We start from the raw sequence: 7,025 nt of genomic DNA on the forward strand, positions 1-7,025 counted from the left end.
CCCTTTGGGAGCTGACAGGAGGCTAGAAAGTGAAGTTCTGGTACATAGAAATTGCTCCCCAGCTTTCTCCTCCTTGAGTTTATGCTTTACACTGGGGTTTCTTTTTCCCCTTGCATGAGGTGCTTCTAACTCACCATCCCCACCTGCTCGAGTACATTTGGGATACATTTTCTGGAGCCCAGGATCCAGACTCTGTGTCTGTGCCTGAGAGTGATTCTGGAGAGGAGCTTGGTGAATGAGCTCTCTTGCACCCAGGCTGCATGTGATATCCCTTTACGCTCCTTTTCCGTAGCCATCGCATACGCTGCCTGTCACCGGTTAAATGTTCTTCCTGTCCTCTCATCTTAGCACAAGAGCCCTTTGCTAACCCCCTCCTCTGGCCTTGAGTAACTTCCTCCTGACATACTGTGGATAAGCTTTTAGGAAGTCCCTTGTTCCTCTCAGCTTTTCTTAATCAAGCCTCTGGGACCACTCAGTAATCTTGCCATCCTGCCTCACCCTAAGAACAGGACCCACAGCTGCTTTTCCCAAACACCACTCTCAGCAAGTGGGATAAAGAAGAGAGTATGTGTTTGGAGTAGTGCATGGGGCAGAGGGGAAGGCTGGGTAGCACAGAGGTGATGGAAGCTGAGGCAGCGTCATCTGAAGGACGGCCTCAGACTCAGAGTCCCGTGGTGCTTTACAAACATACTAAAACTCTTTCTCTCTTGAAACACGAGGTTCATCGTCCTTGTCTGAAACTCTCTGAAATACAAACGCTTCTAGCTATAACTGCTTGTAGAGAAAACCAACTCCTCGGCTTGCTAACGCACCAGTTTTGATGATGAATTTCACAATTACACTGTGCATGTTTCCCTGGAACAGTTGTGCAAACTTTCAGTTTCATTTACTATCCCACTGATTTTGTCTCATAAGCCAGGACGAAACGATGCCTCAGTAGCTTTCCTTTAGGTTTTGATGCATTTTTTTATCATGATACTTTCCCAGCTGTTTCCTGTGACAATCAGTTACCCTCTTTCCAGCTTTGCTCTTTATGGTGGGGCTTCTGTCACTTTCATCTCTCTTCCCTAATTCTCTTCTTTTTTTCTATCTTTGATTCGGGATGATCTACTTTGCATAGTCTGCCGTACGTAAGGGTGAATCTCTGATTTGAGTGATTTAATCATTGGGCTACTGGTGGGTCTCTAAAACGTTAAAGATTTCTTCATTCCACTCCAGAAAGCATTTAAGCATTAAGCCTCAGCAGACTCGTAGTGGTCATCTGGGTAGTCAAACAGCTAGTGTTCATTTTGGTGGACTTGGTACTCCAACGCTTACACACTGTAGTGCAGGAACTAGGAGGTGGGGGAGTGCTTTTGATCATTCTGTGTGACTTGCAAAAATATACTTCATGTATTTTTATCCTTGCTATTTGCATATGTAATAGTTTAAGAATAACAACAATGCTTTGAATTTAATGAATGTGTCCGTAGCTGTTCACCAGATCACTAAGTGGACTGGTTCCTAATACTGTTCGTAGCATGAATCTGCTGTATGTCTTTTTTCTACTGATACCATGCTGTTCCTCATTCTTTTTTTGTTTGTAGCCCTTAGGTTGATTAAACTGCATCAACTCAACTGAGACTGAGTTGCGGAGATGGTAATCTCGAGTGTGATACCGTTGGTGTTTCCTGTTCGGTATTGCACAAAGGCTTTGAGCTTGTTTTCAGATTGCAAGTGCAGAAGCCTTGTTACCATGTGACTTAGACCACTCTTCCTGTTGAAAGGGACTGGCTTTCAGTAATTCTCAGAGCTATCAGATACTAATAGTTCAAACTCTGCTTAGTATAGTACCATGCCTGGTTTTTTTGAGGTACACCATATGATCACCCTGTTGGCTTTCATGATATTTTTTAATAGTTTCTTTTTTAAGCAGGGTGAATTTTGTGCCATTGTTTTACTACTCGTTCTGTTAGCTTCCTACCAAGTGATAATGATTCTATCAAACAATTCCATTTCCTATGCATTGTTCATAGACATAGTGCTGTTGTCTTATGTAAGTGTGCAAATCACAAAACTTTCTTCATTCTTAAAAAAATAGTTGTTTTATTATTCTCTCTAGTATCTTAACAAATCAAAATGTATGCAACCATGCAGAAATCATATCCCGATTTTAATTACAGAGTTCATATTATAGACCAGGAAAGACAGTTCGTGCTCCACCTGTCAGTGCATGACACTAAATAACATAGGTGAGGTTCTACTTAACCCAGGTAAGATTGTGCACCTTGAGACTGAGTGCAAGAAATGCTTCTCCATTCTTGCATCTGAGCAAGGAGTTTCTCTGTCAGTGTTTTTCTTTGGTGTCCTTGAATACTGGACCATCCCCATGGGAAAACAGCGTTGTTCACTGTCAGCAAAGTATGTTGCTCATGCAAGCGCAACAAGTTGGACCAGGGAGTGTTTCCCATCCATCTCTGTGGGCTAGCGTTCTTTCTGTGCATCTGCCAAATTTCTCTGGTGTTAGAAGTGAGATAACTTAATTCCAACTTCCTAGCCCATAGCTCAAAAAATGTAGAAATTTACATCTCAATCTCAAAATAAGGGTATATGTGGAGTAGATATTTAGGAGAGGGAAGAAGTTTCGTGTGAGTCTGTTGCCAAGTTTAGAAATACAGTTCACAGGAGTATTGTATTGTCATTCAAGGCAGCAGGGCTGGTTCTTGTGCGAAGGAAATGGTTGGAGGCCCCCTCACAGGGGCACCTGAATGGATGCAAGTAGGTCTTTGGAAATGGCAACAAAGTGTGTGAGGGAGAAAAGACAGACACTACAAAAGACGGACACTAACAGGTAAGGAGAAGTAGGAACAAATATGCAGAAACCATATTTTTTCATTGGGTGAGCTGAAATACAAAGATGCTAGAAGTACAAAGAGTACAATAAAATACAAGAGTTTTGTTATTCACGTCTCTTAATTTAGATTTAAATTATTTTTATCAGCAAAGAGACTGCTAAATCTGAAATTGGGAAGGTGAAAAAATAATAGGTCGAGCAGGTCTAGGGGGACTTCTGGTAAATGGTGGGGTGAATAAATGTATTGATGAGTCAAAATACAATGCGTCGATATTTATGTATTATATAAACCTGTGAGACTTTCATATGCATAAACTAAATAGTGAGACTTCGTGGTTAGAATAGCAAGCTGAAGAGAAAATGCCCCAACCGCTTAGATATACAGTATGAGAAATGTGGAAGAAGTATTTAAAAAAAAAAAAGAGATTTTCATGAAAGCTCAATGAAGATTTGAGAAAGTGAAATTTGGGGGAAATAAAAGACAAGGCATACCTTTGCCTGTATGCTTGGTGTTACTTCAAAAAGTGGTCTAAAACACATCAATTTGAAAATCAATCACTTTAAAAATAGCTTAGGTTTCACATGTATGCCTTCCCATGAACCCCTCCTTAGCATGTTTATTCTTGACAACCACAATTTCCTCTTTTTATTTTAATTCTGATTTTTTCTCTGCTTAAAATCTTATGCATAACATGGGAAACTTATTGTAAAAGTAGTTTTCTTTTTTTCTCTTCAGTTTATTGTAGTTGATAGTGATTTTAAGAGTTACTAGTATTAGTACTATATACAGAAAAACCTGACAGAAAAGTTGCTGTTTTAGTGGATATAGAAGAGGACTGAGTATGAAACTTAATATTCTTCTTGGGACTTTGGTAAATCTTTTCCCCTTTTTTGTTAATAATAGCTCATACACCTGCAGGTTTCACTTTGAGTTTCTGGTTTGAGTAAGTTCAAAGCTATTTATAAAAGTCAAAAGAATTTGCTGGTCCAAAATGCAGCGACACCTTCCTTGAATGGGATAGTTCCCAAATCTGCATATTATTTTGTCTGTTCCTACTGTGGCCATCAAATAAAAGAAATGGAAATTATTGTGGAGAGGAGTCAAAGAGGAGGAGAGTAGATGGACACTCTTTTGCAGTTCCATGTTTTGGGGGCTCGTTTTACTATCTTTTGCTTTTCTAGCTCTTGACAAAATCCCTGATGAATTTGGAGAGTTTAAGAGATCAGTTTAAGAGATCATTCCGTGTGTTTTAACGTAAAAATATTTTCAGGGTATTTGGTGATTACGATGTTAGTTTTGTCTTCCTAAACCAATCAATAAAAATTCAAGAGAAAAAAAAAGATACCAGTAGGGGCAACAGCTTGGTGACAGCATGGCTTTATTAGTCTGGTGATGATAATGGATGTCTGTTCATTGAAAAGTGACACTTGAAAGGGACACTGACGTTTTTCCTTCTCAAAGTATATATTTCTCCCTTCCTCGATGTGCTTAAGGTAAAAAAACCCCCTAGTATTAAACGTCATTTATTTGAATTGATAAGGAAAAGCCATCAGTGACTAACTGAACTCCAATTTACAGTGAAAATTCTTACAGAATTCTTTGCACATTGCTTTTTCATAGGATTACGTTATTTTCCTTATGAATCGAATGTGTCTGAAGATTCAGAAAATCATATAACTGCAAAGAAAGAAGCTCTGAATTTACTAGAACCTGTAAAAATCCTGTAATTTGGTGAAAGTGTTGTATAATCCAATATTCAGTTCTTTTGCCTTTTTTTTTTTTGTTAACTGAAGAGGGTTCTTAGGGTTTTTTTTCCTTTTTAGACAGTTCTTACTCTTCCTCTTGATAAGGTCTCCTGGTTGTAACCCAAGAGTAATTTTTTTACCATTTTTATATTTCTATTCTGGAAAAATATAGCAAAGCAGGATTTCAATTTGTCAAAGGAGCCAGTATGAAGACTTCTTCCTGAAAGCAGATCTAGCCAGTACTTAAAAAAACCACAAAAACATACAAATGGCTAGAGCTGATAAGATTCCCCCAGCAGATGTTTTGTTCTCCTAAATCAGAAAACAGGAAAACATAAAATTATTCAGTATTATTTAAGCACTAATGAGATACTTGTCAGTATGAACTGCAGCTCCATTTTTTGTCCCATAACAAATCTGACTTCACTCTGCCTGATCAAATAAGTGCCATTTTATCTATCCTTTTTATGAAAATTGATTCTCCAAGTGCCAGGTGTGTAGGAAGCTACACAGCTGTTGATTCAAATAAATGAATTAAGATTCAGTAATCATTTACCCAACCAGTATACTGCTGAATCTAGAGAAACAGAATTTTATATAGAAAGCTCTATATGATAACTATGATACATACAGAGAGAGTGAGCCATCTGGGGTGGGTTTGTCAGCTGGAAATGAAGCAGGTAAGATGACTTTAGCTCTCCCTTCGCTCAGTCATATGTGACGTCTGTTCCCTGTTACATGGGCATAGCTGTGCCGTCTCCACTGTCGGGCTAGGGTTACCCCCAGCCCTGCCAACCACATCCTATTAAAATGTCTTTAACAGCATCCAGTTCCCAAATCTTTAAGTCTTTGATTTCTGGGATCTGAGAGAACTGTGGAAGTTCGAAGTCCAGTTCCCGATTGCCTGTGCCTTGTTTAGTTACACCAGCTACAAAAAAAGTCTAAAGCAGGTAGAATATGCCCCAAGCCTGTCTGATGAAAGCTGTACAGGCCTATTCCTAATGAGTTCTGGTGTTGGGGATAACATAGGTGGTAAGAGGACAAGGGGAAATTGGGCTGGTCTTGCTTATGTAGATGCCAGAAAGACCAAGTCCAAAGGAGGCAGAGCAGCTCAGATTGCTCCAGTATTAACTATCATATTAAAGACATGCTACCAAATAATTTTCAAACAACAGATATTGACTTTAGTGGTTCAGTGACCTTTATCATTTAACTACAGAGTAGTTACGTGACTCGAGATGCTCTATTAAAGGAAGAGCACTAAGATTGAAGAACTTGCTGGTCATTATAGTCATTAGTTCTGTTGTCAGTTGATTGCTTTCTTGTATCAGGTTGGTCCTCATCCTGTAAGGCGCTGTGGTGGGTTGACCTTGGCTGGCCACTTGGTGCCCACCAAGCCACTCTATCACTCCCCCTCCTCAGCAGAACAGGGAAAGAAAATACGATGCAAAAGCTCATGGGTCGAGATGAGGACAGGGAGATCACTCACCTATTACCGTTGTGGGCAAAACAGACTCAACATAGGGAAATCAATTTAATTTATTGCCAATTAATAAGACAGTAGGATAATGAGAAATAAGAACAAAAATAAAAACATCTTGACCCCACCCCTCCCTTCTTCCCAGGCTCAGCTTCACTCTCAACTCTTCTACCTCTTCCCCCTCAAGCGGGATGGGGAATGGGGATTGTGGTCAGTTCATAACGCTTTGTCTCTGCCACTCCTTCCTCCTCACGCTGTTTCCTTGCTCCAGCATGGGGGCCCTCCCATGGAAGACAGTCCTTCACAAACTTCTCCAATATGGGACCTTCCCACAGGCTGCAGTTCTTCAAGAACTGCTCCAGCATGGGTCCTTTCCACAAGGTACAGTCCCTCAGGAACAGACTGCTCCAGTGTAGGTGCCCTAAGGGGTCACAGGTCTTGCCAGAAAACCTGCTCTGTGTGGGCTCCTCTCCATGTGCTGCACTTCCTGCCAGGAGCCTGCTCCAGCGTGGGCACACCATGGGCTGCAGCTTCCTTCAGGGCATGTCCACCTGCTCTGGTGTGGGGTCCTCCATGGACTGCAGTGTGAATATCTGCTCTGGCATGGTCCTCCATTGGCTGCAGGGGAACAACGTGCTTCACCATGGGCTGTGCCACGGGCTGCAGGGGAATCTCTTCTCCGGCATTGGAGCACCTCTTCCATCTCCTTCTTCACTGACCTTGGTGTCTGCAGGGCTATTTCTCTCACATTTTCTCACTCCTCTCTTACAGCTGCTGTGCAACACTTTCTACCCTTTCTTAAATATGTTGTTGCAGAGGTCCCACCAGCGTTGCTGATGGACTCAGCTTTGGCCAGCACCAAGTCCATCTTGGAGCCAGCTGGAACTACTGTCTCTCTCTGACATGGGGGCAGCTCCTGGTGTCTTCTCATAGAAGCCACTACTGCCCGACCTCCCCCAAACCCCC

Source organism: Fulmarus glacialis, unplaced genomic scaffold, assembly GCF_000690835.1.
Source record: "Fulmarus glacialis isolate BGI_N327 unplaced genomic scaffold, ASM69083v1 scaffold3012, whole genome shotgun sequence".
Classification (NCBI taxonomy): domain Eukaryota; kingdom Metazoa; phylum Chordata; class Aves; order Procellariiformes; family Procellariidae; genus Fulmarus; species Fulmarus glacialis.